We start from the raw sequence: 15,416 nt of genomic DNA, 5'->3' as shown, positions 1-15,416 counted from the left end.
TCATACCCCTCTGGGTCAGTTAACAGACACCCTTGGTCCTCTTGCCAGCCATCTCTCTCGCACGGTAAGAAACCTTGGAGTGTTTTTGGATAGCTCTCTTAAATTGGAGAAGCAAGTGTCCTCAGTGGTAAAAACTAGCTTTTATCAGTTGCGTTTGATATTGTTACGGATTCAAATATTGGAGATGGATACAAGAGGAAAAACCACAATAACAACACTGGTCTGGCCGGGTTGAGTCAAACGATGATTTTAATGATCACACGCGTGGGAGATGGACACCGTACGCAGACAGCATCAGATCTCGAAATGGTGGAGCATTGATCAAACTCTTATAGCCTCTAGTGGCCCCCACCTTATCATAAAAACCTAAACATTCACATGCTTTCTCTCACACGGCGCCTAAGCTACGACCTTGGCTCCTTCTTTATCTGCTCCTGCTGAGATGGGGCAGAAAACTCCAGTGTGTTCTGTTCTCTTCCAATCAGACAAATAAGGCGATGACTTTCTGCAAACAGTATTTCTTATAACTCAGCAGTATAATGCATCATAAAACAATATCATTCATTCACAATAAATCAGCAGTCTAATGTAATGCAAATCAGTTTAACAAATGCAATAGTTATCCGCTTCTTCTAATTCAGGAGAATAATGCAAACCAAAACTACATAATAATTCACAATCTTTAATTAAGGGTCTAACATGGCATAAAATAATATTATAATACCACAATATCAAAGGCGAAGCCCTATATTCCTTTAAAAGTACTTGAAAAACTTATTCATGCATTTGTCACCTCTAGACTGGACTATTGTAACTCTCTATACCTGGGCCTCCAACAATCCTCCCTCTACCGCTTGCAGTTAGTTCAAAATGCTGCTGCACGCTTTCTGACAGATACTAGAAAGTATGATCATATCACCCCAGTTCTAGCTAATTTGCATTGGCTAATTTGCACTAATTTAGCAGTTACCTGACTGAACTCCTCCGCTTGTATAACCCCAGGAGGGCACTAAGATCATTTTGTCAGATGCTCTTAGAACAACTTAGATCCTGGCTGAAGTCCAGAGGTGATCGGGCCTTTGCAATTGCATCACCTAGACTCTGGAATAGTCTCCCCGCTTCTATTCGCACTTCTGAGTCTATACATTCTTTTAAAACTCATTTTTTTTACTTTGGCTTTTGGATCAAATTAGTTTTAACTATCATCAGGCCTGTTTTATGTCTGTGACCTTTGATGTTTGTTGGTGTGTTTGTTGTTTGTTTGTTAACTTTTAATCTCTTGCTGTTTTTTTGCTGATTGTTAAGGACTTTGATCAACCCTGTTGTTTGTTCTGAACCTGAACCTGAAATACATCTTCCACCCCTGCCTGCCTCCAGACCACCTTTCATCAACTTCTACTTCTTTCGGCTGCTGTCTTTAGGTGTTGCCACAGTGGATAGTCTGCCTCTATCTCACCTTGTCTCTAGCATCCTCTTCTGTTACGCCTATCCTCTGCATGCCTCCTTCGTTGCATCCATGAACCTCCTCTGAGATTTTTCTCTTTTCCTCCTGCCTGGCTGCTCCATATTTAACATCCTCTGTCCAATATATCCACTAAGCCTCCTCTGCACATGTCCAAACATCTCAGCCTTGTCTTTAACTTTGTCTCCAAACTTCTCAGGCTGAACTGTCTCTTTGATGTCCTCATTTCTAATCCTGTCCAGCCTGGTCACTCCCAATGAAGATCTTTTAAATTCCTGTCCACGTCTCTAAACCATGCATCATAGCAGGTCTCACTACAGTACACTACAGATCACAATGTCATCTGCAAACATCACAGTTCAGAGACTCCTGCGTAACATCATCAGTCAACCTGTTCATCACACGGCAAACAAGGAGCTTGAAGCCAATTTCTGATGTAATCTCACTCCCACCATAAAACCATCTGTTACTCCTACACCTCAACACTGTCCTCATACATGTCCTGCACCATATTAACATGCTTCTCTGCCACTCCTGACTTCCTCATACAGTAGCACAGTTCCTCTCTTTGCACCCTATCATCTGCTTTCCAGACCTCATCTTGCTGAAAGTGAAAAAGTGCAGCTCAAAACTTTCAAAACAAGACCATCCTCTTTCTAAAGAAGTTTTCCTTTTGGACTCAAAAGAATCCCCTCACATGAAGATGGGAGAGGACTGTAAAGCCAGCTGACTTATCTGCAGTCTGTAACTGAGCGTTCTGATGGGATAGGGAAATCTCCGAAAGAGGCAATGATGAGAGTTTTATTACAGAAAACATGTCAGGTTGGGGGAAATGGGGAGTGAGCTGGTAGATATTTCAGAACTGAGTTTTTCATCCAAGAGAGATGGCCTATGGCACAGGAAAGCCAAAATTGGTCACTGGAGAAAACAAGGGAAATACAAAGAACTAGAAGTTTCTGTAGGGAGATCAGGAAGTACTCCTGCTGAGGAGTATATACACTCTTCACCATTTAAAGAGGGAGAGAGGGGGTTGCACCAGAGGAAACAAAAACTGAAATTAAAAATAAATAAATATATGGAGATGCACAGAGTAAGTAAATCTTCAAATTAAGACTGACAAGATTGACAAAATGGAAAACCCCCACAAAGTACAGAGTGAACACAAGAAAGAAAGTTAATCAGAAGCCATTAAGTTACTACAGAGAGAATTGCCCCCTAAGGTATCACTCCTGTGTTAGCTCAGTTGGCCACCTGTGAAACTGGGCTAATTTAAAATTTTTACCCCTCCAAGGAGTTGCTATAGCTCAGTTGGTTCAGCCAGTGATCTGCATGTTGTACATTTGCCTTGGATCAGTTCTGTAAGCCACCCCTCTGCCTGCTCTCTACTGTGGATGTCTAAAAATGGCCAAAAAGGTTTTATTATTATTTATGTGGATCAGCCCCACAGTATATCATGGCTCTTTAAAGTTCATATTTTGCCTCCTGGTCCCTGAGGTGTTGAGCCCCAGCGCCCTCGGTATGGGAGGCATGTACAATATCCACAGAAACCTCAGAATCTCAGCTAAAAGCTCATATAAACCATTTCTACGACCACCAAACACAGTGAAAATAACAACAATTAAAAGAGCAGGTATGTCACTTCACAAAATGTCCATAAACACAAACAACCGAGCCTTATGTGCACAGAACCATGGCTAACCAAGTGAACAATACATTTTCTAAAAGCAGAGATCTCACAGATTCCAACACTGGAAGTTTCATCACGCTCCGACCAAAATTCACTGAACCAGCTGCAAAAGAAGACCACAAATATGTTTGATGCTCGACAAAAATTAACGTGAAATCAGACTTACCTTTTCCACCACTTCCAATGCGGGGTATGATCCTTGGTCATGGCATGTAGTTACTACTTTAAGACACTCCAGGTACGTATAAATCAGCTGTGCAGACGTGAAACCAGTGATCGTTTGATCTCCACTTGAGAGTGAGCGTGTGTGACAGCTTGTGTGTGGTGCCTCTGTGTGGTACTGTGTGAGAGTGTTTGTGTGTGGCTCTAGCTGCTGGTGCCATGTCTCACGGTCTCATGGGTTGCACACGTAGCGCTCACCTAGGGTCCTGCAGCCAGCTGTTCACCTGCCGTGTTGCCTGTGGTCTCGCAGGTTCACGTAGTCATTGGGTCCCTTCTCTCCAGGGAAGAGTTGCTTCTGCACGCTGTATTCCCCTGGCGCATTGCCTGTGTTTCGCCAGTTTACGCAGCCAGCAGGGACCCGTTCGGTAGCTCAGTGAGCCCAGCTTCCTAGCTGTAAAGCACTTCACACAGTTCAGTACGAATAAAGAATAACAAGAGGGAAAAAGTGTTGTAGCTTGTAGCTGTTGCTTATCTGGTAGCTGGAGGAGAGTGTGTTTTTTTTGTTTGTTTTTTCCTTCTGGATTCGGCTGGCCCTGCCCCCTTGTTACACCAGAGTATGGCCACCCTAATGGGCCATAATGGTGTCGAGTGCAGCATATCCATGCCGTTGGAGGACGGGCAAGATAGATGCATTTTGTGCGTTGGTTCTGAAGATTCCTTATTAGCCAGGGAAGCTCCATAGTCCTGCTTAGACTGTTTATTTTGCCAGCATGGACTAGAGAGGCCGTTTTTTTGCCTCTAAGCACACCGGCCCCCCACTCACTAACGTTCGTAAGGCTAAAGCAGGGAGAGTGGCTACCTCACAGGTGTTTGCCCCTCCCTTGGCCCCGCGTCTGAGCTTGAGCTGGTGAAGAGTGAATATCACCAGGAGGATGTTGACGCTGGGTCTGTCCACTTGGCCCGCTTCTGGCTGGCTCCCTTTAGGTTTGACCTATATTGGTTTGACCTATTTGATATCATGGAGCTGCAGGGCCCTCGAATGGAGGTGCCACTGTTGCCTGATTTCCAAGACCTGGTGCACGGCCACCAACACCGGTGGTCCCCTGCCTGCATAGGGTTTGCTGCTATGCACGGCCAGGAGCAGATCGCCTGTGGGCCCCTTACCCGAGACAATCGCTGTGCTGCTCAGGATGTCACGGCTGTGCTGTGCGGCAGGCAGGATGAAGGACCCAAAATGCAGGACAAGGAAACAGAGAGTTAATTTAGGGTGCAGCTTTATTGCTGGATAAACCTCATTACTCATTACATTATTTGAGGTTCTCGAAAAGTGCTATATAAATGCAATCCATTATTACAACAAACGTGACAAAACAAACTTCAAATGCTGAATTAAAACCTAAACTGGGGAACAGATACCTAGAAACTAAGAATACTCTGGACACGAGGAGACGCCAAACAGATGAAAACACAGACAATAAATAGAAGAGGAAAACGAGGGAATGAGGACCGGACGGGGAAAACAGCTGACACTAATTAACAGACGGGACCAGTGAGACGCAAAACTAGAAACATTAACATAGGGCAGACTGTCAAAGTAAAACAGGAAGTAATGAGAAGACACACACAGACGAGACCAGGAATAGCAGATATGAAAACATAACAGAAACATGAGATACAAAAGCACAGGGAAGGCACCGTAACAGAACTGTGAACTATATTTACAATACAAACAGAAAGCCATAATTCAGAAGCTATAACTTAACTCAAAAACCTGAGCACTAGATCACCAGACCCAGGACCGTGACACAGGAGATGTCACGAGGCCTGCTTAGGCGCTTTGCGAGTGTGTGGAGGCTGTGCCTATTATCCTGTTGATTCCTCTGTGTCAAAGACTGCTTCTGGCGGGGGATAGCTGAGGACTTTAAGGCTGCATGTTCTGAACCTTATTCTAGAACCCATTGTGCTTTTCAGCCGCAGAATCCAAAGATACGTCAGTCCTCTCTGAGACTGTTTTTTGTGTGACCAAACCAGCTGCCTCCGAGACTAAGACTTGTCATGGTCTGGTAAAAAATGTTTTCATAGACATTTGCATGGAAAATGCAAATGTCTATGAAAACATTTGGAAAATGCAAATGTGACAACCCTGCCTTCTTGCCGTAAACCCTGTCCGACTTCCACCTCTCCCAGTAGGGCGAGCTGCAGTAATCTCCCACTGAGGGCTTGAACTGAGAGTCAGCTTAGCATCTGGTGGCCTATCCGATCTTTGCCGGTATGTCAGGCGTACCCGGCCAATTCGGACAACGGATTAGCTGTTCATTGCCTTCCATGCCAGGATCCTGAGCAAGTCCAAATCCTGGTTGTCTGCAGGAGTTCCCCTCCCCTCGGGAGTGCGGGCCCATTCAATCCATGGGGTAGCCAGTTCTCTGGCCTTGTGAAGGGGCCCTCCCTCTCTGCCATTTGTGCGGCGGCAACATGGTCCTTGGCTACTGCCTTTACTAGGTTTTACCACTTGAACGTGGCAGCCAGCCCCTCTTTCGTGGAGCAGGTGCTGGGTGCCCGTCAGCAGTAACCTTTGTCTCCTCAGTCGGCCTAGCATTTTGCAGGCTACAATGAGCAGCTGCTTAATTGCAGTCCTTGCGTCTTGTGGGACTCGTTCACGTCAGTCTTGCGTGTGGCAGACTGATGCCTCTGCCCACCTTTGCATTTGGCGGGGCCTTGACAGCGGTGGCGTGTATATATTTGCATTTGTATATAGTTTGTCTGTACACTTTCACTCTAGGGTTTCGGTTGCACTGTCTCCTTGCGGGGGTGTCTTAAAGAGTTACCCCGTACATATGGAATATGTAACGGAGTGGAGAGATAGTCTTGATCTGATAGAGAATGTACGGTTACACTGTAACCTTGGTTCTCTGAGTAAGAGCCTCTCGCTCCAGCTTCAGGTCACTCGGAGACGCGTTATGATCAAATTGTCACCAGTTTCACATCTGCACAGCTGATTTATACATAAGCTTTGGGGCGTGGCCAAGCTAGCCAGAGTGTCTTAAAGAAGTATCCGCACGCTACAACCAAGGGGGGGGGGGGGGTCACACTCCATGCATATGGAATATGTAATGGAGTGGAGAGCTAGTCTCTCACTCAGATTAACTCCAGATTAACTTGAACACACCCATCAAAAATTATCGGCCCAGTTACAGACATTTGATTAGACGAGGGCAAGTGTCATAAATTTTGGGTGTGTTTGTCACCTTGCAAGTTCTTATTGGTGGAACTGATGTAAACATGGTGATTTTATTATGATTCTGTGGGCTCAAATGATTAAAAAGAGGGGTTAAATATTCCAAATCGGCTAATAGAAGCCGAAGTTACAGCCCTTCATTTTTTAAAGGGAAAAGGCCTATTTCCAAATTGCCATTACACAAAGGGAACTTTGCGTAAAAAGGGCCGATGTGTGCGTGTCTGGGTAATTCCTCCAAAAATATTCAAAATACAAGCATTTTTAGGCATGTAAATAAAGTTAAATCATTTCTGCTTTTCAATACCTATGAAATTTGAACTGACAGATGGTGCCAGAATGTGCTCAATGGCAAAATACCTGACTATGAGTTTATAAAACCCACTGTAACATTTCTGTTTCACTTCAGCAGCATCAATCTTTGCATGCATATTGTCCATTTGCTGACTCTTGGTTTTCTGGAGCCTATTGTTTTCTGAAGCATATTTTCAAAGTGGTTTTATCCGATAAAATCCAGCCTCAGTTACTTTGACACAGTAACATCTGTTGTAATATTACACCTCTGATAAAATCTCACAAGTGTTAGCTTTATTTTAAAACCAAGATTGTTTACACAGAGTTTAAAATTCCAGAGAAATGCATTTCATTTTAGACGTCATTTTCGAGCAGGAACCTCAGAAAGACCCTTGGGGCTTGAGAGGTTCTGCCAATCACCCCCCAGGACACTTGGAAAGCACTTATAAATATTCTACGTAAATAAAAATGACTCCACTCTCTTTCAAAGTCACTGATCAGTTGGTCCTGGCTTCACACACATCTGTTCATTCTAAATGTTTGATACAGATGATGAAGCAGTGAAGTTTTCCTAATCACTTCGTTGATGTAGATGGTGAATGCCACGAGGTCAGTGAAAGATGTGAGAGTTCATACAGACTGAGGAGAAGATAAATCAAATCAAATCAAATCAAATCACTTTCATTGTCACATCACATGTGCAGGTACATTGGTACAGCACATGTGAGTGAAATTCTTGTGTGCGAGCTTCACAAGCAACAGAGTTGTGCAAAATACAATAATGTAAACAAGCAAAATACAAGAATGGCTACATCTGAAACTAATAAATATATGTACAATATATAATAGTATATGCATTTCTGGATGTGTATACTAAATATTTTTCTACGTGTGTGTGTGTGTGTGTGTGTGTGTGTGTGTGTACATATTTTACAAGTTAAATAGAGTAAACAATAAATAAAATATATAAAAAAATATACAGAGTTGAGACATGTGCAAAACAGTGGCATTACTGTACAGTATGGAGTGCATAGTGTTGAAGTTCCAGTAGTGAAGGTGAGGTGTCTATGACGTGTTCAGCAGTCTGATGGCCTGATGGAAGAAGCTGTCTCTCAGTCTGCTGGTACGGGACCGGATGCTGCAGAACCTCCTTCCTGATGGAAGCAGTCTGAACAGTTTATGGCTGGGGTGACTGGAGTCCTTGATGATCCTCCCCTTTCCTCAGGCACCGCTTCCTGTAGATGTCTTGGAGGGAGGGAAGCTCACCTCCAATTATCCGTTCAGAGCACCGCACTACTCGCTGGAGAGCTTTGCAGTTGTAGGCGGTGCTGTTGCCATACCAGGTGGTGATGCATCCAGTGAGGATGCTCTCAATGGCACAGTGATAGAAGGTCCTGAGGATGCGAGGGCTCATGCCGAATCTTTTCAGTCTCCTGAGAAAGAAGAGGCGCTGCTGCGCCTTCTTCACTGTTTTGTTTGTGTGTACTGACCACGTAAGATCCTCAGCCAGATGTACACCAAGGAACCGGAAGCTGCTCACTCTCTCCACAGCAGCGCCGTTGATGGTGATGGGGGTGTGTACTTCTCTACACCTCCGGAAGTCCACTATCAACTCCTTTGTCTTTGCGACGTTGAGGGTGAGATGGTTGTCTTGACACCAGTGGGTCAGGGCGCTGACCTCCTCCCTGTAAGCCGTCTCATCACCGTTGGTGATAAGACCCACCACTGTAGTGTCGTCCGCAAACTTCACAATGATGTTGGAGTTGTTAGTGGCTGTGCAGTCGTAGGTGTAGAGTGAGTACAGGAGAGGGCTCAGTACACACCCCTGTGGAGCACCAGTGTTCAGTGTGACGGGGGATGAGGTGATGCTGCCCAGTCTGACCACTTGGCGTCTGTCAGACAGGAAGCTAAGGATCCAGCTGCAGAGGGAGCTGCTCAGTCCTAGATCCTGCAGTTTCCTGTCCAACTTCGAGGGAACGATGGTATTGAATGCTGAGCTGTAATCTACAAACAGCATCCTCACATACGTGTCTCTCTTCTCCAGGTGTGACAGGGCAGTGTGTAGTGTCAGGGCTATGGCATCATCAGTGGACCTGTTGTGGCGGTATGCGAACTGTAGAGGGTCCAGTGAGTCGGGTAGTGCAGAGCAGATGAAGTCCCTGACCAGCTTCTCGAAGCATTTGCTTACGATGGGGGTCAGGGCTACAGGTCGCCAGTCGTTCAATGAGGAGATGGTGGAGGATTTGGGTACAGGGACGACGGTGGCCATTTTGAAGCAGGCTGGGACTACAGACAGAGAGAGGGAAAGGTTGAAGATGTGCGTGAACACTCCAGCCAGCTGAGCAGTGCATGACTTGAGGACGCGGCCGGGAATCCCGTCTGGACCAGTAGCTTTGCGTGCGTTCACCTTCCTGAAGCACTTCCGCACATCCTCCTCAGACACAGTGTGCGCACTGACGTCATCCGCGGTGCGCACACTGTCCGGTCTCATGGTGTTTGTAGGTTTTGCTTATAATAACCAGTCCGCTGTAACTGTATGCCAGGCGTTTATTAGCAGCCAACATGAACGTCTGTACACTCGTAACAGGAAGTACACATAACATCTAGAGAGAACCACAGCGACACCTGCTGGAACTCTCCGTAACGGCAGCAACAGGAGGCAGTATGGACAAACATAACATTGCTGTTATCTACATCCCCCTTTTCAGTTTTTTTTTCTTCTTCTTAATTTTGCACTTTTCAGGCAAACCCAAATCAAACAACACCACCGTGATGGAAGAACTTATCAGGTTATGGATTACACAACAAAATGAGGCTTCAAATATCAAATGAAATTCACAGTAATCATTGTCATAACTGCGACAAGTATGCAACAACATAACACGAGATAAAAACACATTTCAAAACAGAAAATACAGCACCGGTGTGCTTTTAATCCACGTATTTACTATTCGGTTTAGACACTCTACCAGATCTGGTTCGGTACAAGTTGTCATCAGAGCGTACTTGGCATTTTGTAGGTGTCATCACCTGTTCTGACTGTTTTGTGCCATGTTGTGGTGGGTCGAGTTGAACTTGAACTGTTTCATGTTTGTTGGTTTGTGTTTTATTAGGTTCAGTTTCATCCGCTCGTCGAGATGAGTCCAGTTCATCTTGTGTTGTAGCGAGCTTTTCGGGTTGAGGCTCGCTCACAGGCAGAAGATGTTGTCTGTTGCGCCTGTATTCTTTTCCACCCGACTCAACGACATATGAGCGAGGTTCAGCACATACTTTACTTACAACTCCAATCTTGTCATGTCCTCTCTGTGTTTGTAATCTCACCACCTGGTTTGGTGTTAATGGACTGAGCAGCTTGCTGGACTTGTCGTAGTGCTGTTTTTGAGTTTTACGCTTTTTTGTGAGTTGAGTTTTGATAGTGGTTGTCACTTTTGCTGTTGGTGTTAGCAGTTTTTTGCACACAGGAAGGGTTGACCGCGTTCGTCTTGATATCAGCCTCTGTGCTGGTGAGCCAAGAATGTTGTCTCGTGGCGTGTTGCGTAGATGTAACAGGTTCAAATAGAAATCAGTTCCATCTCTTTTTGATGTTTCAAGGAGTCTTTTAGCACTCCGGACAGCTCTTTCACTGAGTCCATTTGACTGAGGGAACTCAGGGCTGCTTGTGACGTGTATGAACTCCCAGTGTGTGGCAAACTCACGAAAGGTCTGGCTGGTAAACTGGGTGCCATTGTCTGAGTACAGTTTCTGTGGTATCCCATGTACTGAGAAGTGGTGTTTGCGTTTGTTAATGACTGAGGTAGATGTTAGGTTTTCAAGTTTATCTATTTCAAACCATCCAGAATATGAATCCACGAGCACAAGGTAGTGGCGATTGTCCCATTCGAATATGTCTGTGGCTGTGATGGACCAGGGAAGATCAGGAATTTGGTGTAGTTTCAGGGGTTGTTTTTGTTGGTGAGGCTTTAGACTGTTGCAAATGCTGCATGATTTGACTTTGTTCTCAATGTCAGAGTTTATTGTCAGCCAGAATACGCTGTCCCTTGCTCTCCTTTTTGTAGACTCCATGCCTGGATGTCCCTTGTGTAGTTCCTGCAGATAGGTATCATGTAGTGATGCTGGAACGATGGCTCTGTTGCCTTTCATAATGACATTGTTGTCGATGATTAGTTCATCGTGGTAGCTGAAGAATGGTTTTATTTCTATAGGCACACTACTTGCTTGTTTTGGCCACCCCTGCTGGATGTAGCGAGCAAGTGTCTGTAGGGTAGCGTCCTTCGAGGTGTGTTCGGTGAGCTCTTGTAGGCGTTTTGGTGAGATGAGCTGAAGTGACATTACCTCGAAGTTGCGCCCCTCTTCCTTTAGAGGTTGCTCATCCAGCGTTGGTGTGCGAGAGAGTGTGTCTGCGATGTAAAGGTGTTTGCCTTTCTTGTACACCAGAGTCAAGTTGAACTTTTGTAATCGTAGCATCATGCGCTGTAGCCGTGCCGGGACTGTGTGGAAAGGTTTGTTTTGGATTGTGACCAAAGGCTGGTGGTCAGTTTCAATCACCACTGGCTTTCCGTAGATGTAGTCGTAAAACCTGTAACATGCGAACACTACAGCTAGTAACTCCTTCTCTATCTGAGCGTACCTTCTCTCCGTTGGAGTTAAAGTTCTTGATGCATATGCCACAGGTTTGTCATCCTGAAGGCATGCAGCCCCCAGACCATGCTGGGAAGCGTCACATGTGAGAGTCACTGGCTTGTGCATGTCATAGTATTGAAGTACTGGTGGGCTAGTGAGGCATGCTTTAAGTTTGTTGAAAGCATCCTGCTGATGTTGAGTCCAGCTCCACACCACATCCTTGTGAAGCAACTGACGAAGTGGTGCCGACAGTTCACTTAAGTTTGGGATGAACTTGCCCAGGTAGTTGATCATTCCCAGGAAACGTTGGAGAGACGTCTTGTCCTCTGGTGGTGGCATTTCATTGATCGCGGAGATTTTAGTTGGATCTGCTTTTAGTCCTTCGTCAGTGAATATGTGTCCCACGTAGCTCACTTCTTTAAGTCTGAACTTGCACTTTTTTGGATTCAGTTTGAGTTTTACTTGTCTGGCTCACTCCAGAACCTTTTTTAAATTTTTGTCATGCTCCTCTATTCCTTTGCCTCCCACTATGATGTCATCCATTATCACTGCGCATGGATATCCCATGAATATTTGTTCCATGGCTCTCTGGAAGACTTCAGAAGCGGTGTTGATGCCAAAGGGCATCCTCAGGAATTTGAATCTGCCGAAAGGTGTTGCAAACGTAGTGAGAAGAGATGAGGCAGGATCTAGTTTGATTTGCCAGAAGGAGCTCTTTGCATCCAGAACTGAGAAGATGGTTGCTCCCGACATCTGAGCAGCTACTTCCTCCACAGTTCGCATGGGATGGTGAGGTCGCATTAGTGCCTTGTTCAGAACCCTTGGATCAATGCAGATACGAACATCATCGGTATTCTTTTTGTGTGTTGCGACCATGTTAGATACCCATTCCGTGGGCTCCTCCACTGGTTCAATTACTCCCAGGGCCTGCATTCTTTGAAGTTCCTCTTTAACCCTTTTCTGCATAGGAACAGGAACGCGTCTTGGAGGGTTGACGACAGGTGACACGTTTGGAGTGAGTTTAATTGAGTAAGTTATAGGTAAGTCACCGACTTCATCTTTAAACAGGTCTGTGTATTCATGAAACACTTTCTGCGCTAGTGTCTCATCCTGATCTGTGTCAACTTGGTAGACTTCCTTGCTGAAACTAACCAGTTTCATTCGCACGCTGTCCTTTAATCCGATGATGGGTTGCACATCGTGTTTTACAACTTGGAATTGCAGGTCATATAACTGTCCAGCTAGCTTGCACTTGAGAGTAACTGTGCCTGTGGTCTTGATCTTCGTGCCTCCGAAAGCAACAAGATTTACCTGTTTTTGTGACTTGAATAGGGTTTCGTTGTTGCCGATCTTTCTGTAAGTGTCTAGTGAGATTACGTTACATTTTGCCCCAGTGTCTACTTTTAGTTTGAGGGCCTTATCAGAAACTTTGACTGTGCAGTATCCTTCTTTGTTGTGATTGTTCTCACCCTCCATTGTTAGGTGCTCAATGCAAAATGTCTCATCACTGTCTGGGTCAGCATCCTCTGAAATTTGGTTCACTTGTTTGCCTCTGTGATGCGGTTTTGCTGATCTGCATTGTTTTTTGTAATGATTGTATTTTTTTGCAGACGTGACACTGTTGTCCGAAAGCAGGACATTGCTCCCTTTTGGTTGGATGCGAACCGCCGCAGTTTCTGCAATTTTGAATGTTTGTTAGAAGTTTATTTGTTTTCCTTTTGAACTTGCCATGTTTAATCTGTACAGTGTCCACACTAGCAGATGTAATATGCTTTGGTGTAGAGAGGGCTTTGCTATGTTGATCTGTGAGCTCGCTTATTTGGCATATACGCACCGCCTTGGCAAGAGTGAGTTCCGTCTCTTTAAGCAGGGAACGTCTGACGCTGTCACTGGTTATACCACATACTAATCTGTCTCTGATTAACTCGTCTTGTAGTGCACCAAAGCTGCAGGTTCTGGCCATGTTCTTTAACGTGCTCACGTATGCTTCAATGGTTTCACCGGGTTTCTTTTGTCTTTTGTTAAAGTTATGCCTCTCCATTATGACATTGGTCTCTGGGTTGCAGATTTCCCTGAACTTTCGCTTTAGACATGCGGGGTCTTCCCTCGATTCCGCGGCGACTTCTACTATGCCTTCAGCTGATATGACTGCGGGGGCATACGTGAATGATCGCTCTCTTTCAATGGCCTCTGGTCCCGCCAGATTGAGGAGTATATAGGCCTTAGTCTTAGCATTTTTGTCACTGTGGGCAGCGGCGATAAAGATGTCATATTCGCGCTCGAACTTACGCCAGTTTTCAGCGACGTTGCCGTCAAAGATGAGAGGATCTGGGCGCCGGAATCCGTCCGCCATGTTGTGCGGTGATTGCTTTTTTCGTCGTCCTTACCGGCTCCGCTTTTCTTCTTGGCCTGTGCAGGCTTTCTAAGGTATCCCACTTCTGACACCATGTAGATTTTGCTTATAATAACCGGTCCGCTGTAACTGTATGCCAGGTGTTTATTAGCAGCCAACATGAACGTCCGTACACTCGTAACAGGAAGTACACATAACATCTAGAGAGAACCACAGCGACACCTGCTGGAACTCTCCGTAACGGCAGCAACAGGAGGCAGTATGGACAAACATAACATTGCTGTTATCTACAGTGTTCGCTGTGTCGAATCTAGCGTAGAATACGTTTAGATCCTCACACAGAGAGGCCGTGGTCTGCGGTGTGCTGGTTTTCCCTCTAAAGTCTGCGATCGTGTGGGAAAACCTAACCTAAGATAACCTAAGTATCCAGAGAATCTGGGTACTAAGGTCCATTGCTCCTCCCTTGTTGATCGGTGGAGGTTTAACTACACATTTAATCCTGGAGATAGCTTAATATAAGAAAAAGAAGTGCAAGTTCAACAGTATCTCTTAAATTTTTCCACATGCTGCTGTAGTAAAGGAAAGCACAACTTTCGGAGCTTACATTTTAAGAAATAAAATTACGGAAAAAGTGTAGTAGCTCATTGTCTAGACTGCCCTGTCATTATAAAACAGAACCTTTCTGTTAATTCAGAGAAATCTATTACTTAATTACTGTCCTGTAGTATGCATGGCCATTGTGGAGGTCTTTATTAGCAGAATAATCTGTAAAATGTATGAAAATACATCGACCATATCTTTGACACCTGTGGTATATGCTGTTTAAAGAAATGGTAAAGGAAACACTGAAGCATGTTTGCTCTTTTTATGGCTGCTATGCAGATACTTCTGGAACTTCACTCAGTTAGAACCTTCCTAACTGCCAAAATCACTGTTTTTTCTGGTTCCCTTCATTTTTTTGCTGTTTGAGTCGAACCAGTTAATCACTTCCACCACTCTAAGGACTCCCCTCTTTACCTTTGTCGGTGGCAGACTATTCTGTTAATAGTCACAGTCAGGCTTTCTGGCAATTTGCTGTTCTTCCTTGTGTCCAACCTACTGCCTGTCTGTGGACTAACTTGTGTATGAGTATTCATGCATAAGTGGCTGTGTGTCATAGACCACCAGAAAGAGGAACACCCTGACCACCACTAGCTGTATTTTGACATAAATTTTGCCAAAAAGTGAAGTCATGGAAGTCAGTTAGCACAGTCGTAAGAAAAACAGGGTGAATAAACCAGAAACAAAGCTTAATTGTCCTCCTGCGTCTGCCTCTCCATCACTCCATCTTTTACCAATCTGGGTCTGTTGTATTTGATGTACATGTGGAAGTAGTTGACAGTTATACAGACCTCTGAGAAATAAAACTACCTCTGTTCCAGAAATGTGTCTGACATGTGTGGAGAGGGTATAATGGAGTAATTACTCAACACGTCCTCAGGGACAAAATTTCCAGGAACTGCTGATCGTTTCCAAATTGAAGTTCCTCAGAAGGTCAGGTAACACCGTTTGACCTGATCTTTTGTTTTATGTTGGTGACAGCATGTTCTTAGTAACAACAGTAAGC

Source organism: Astatotilapia calliptera, chromosome 16, assembly GCF_964374335.1.
Source record: "Astatotilapia calliptera chromosome 16, fAstCal68.1, whole genome shotgun sequence".
Lineage (NCBI taxonomy): Eukaryota > Metazoa > Chordata > Actinopteri > Cichliformes > Cichlidae > Astatotilapia > Astatotilapia calliptera.
This window is presented reverse-complemented; position numbering follows the sequence as displayed.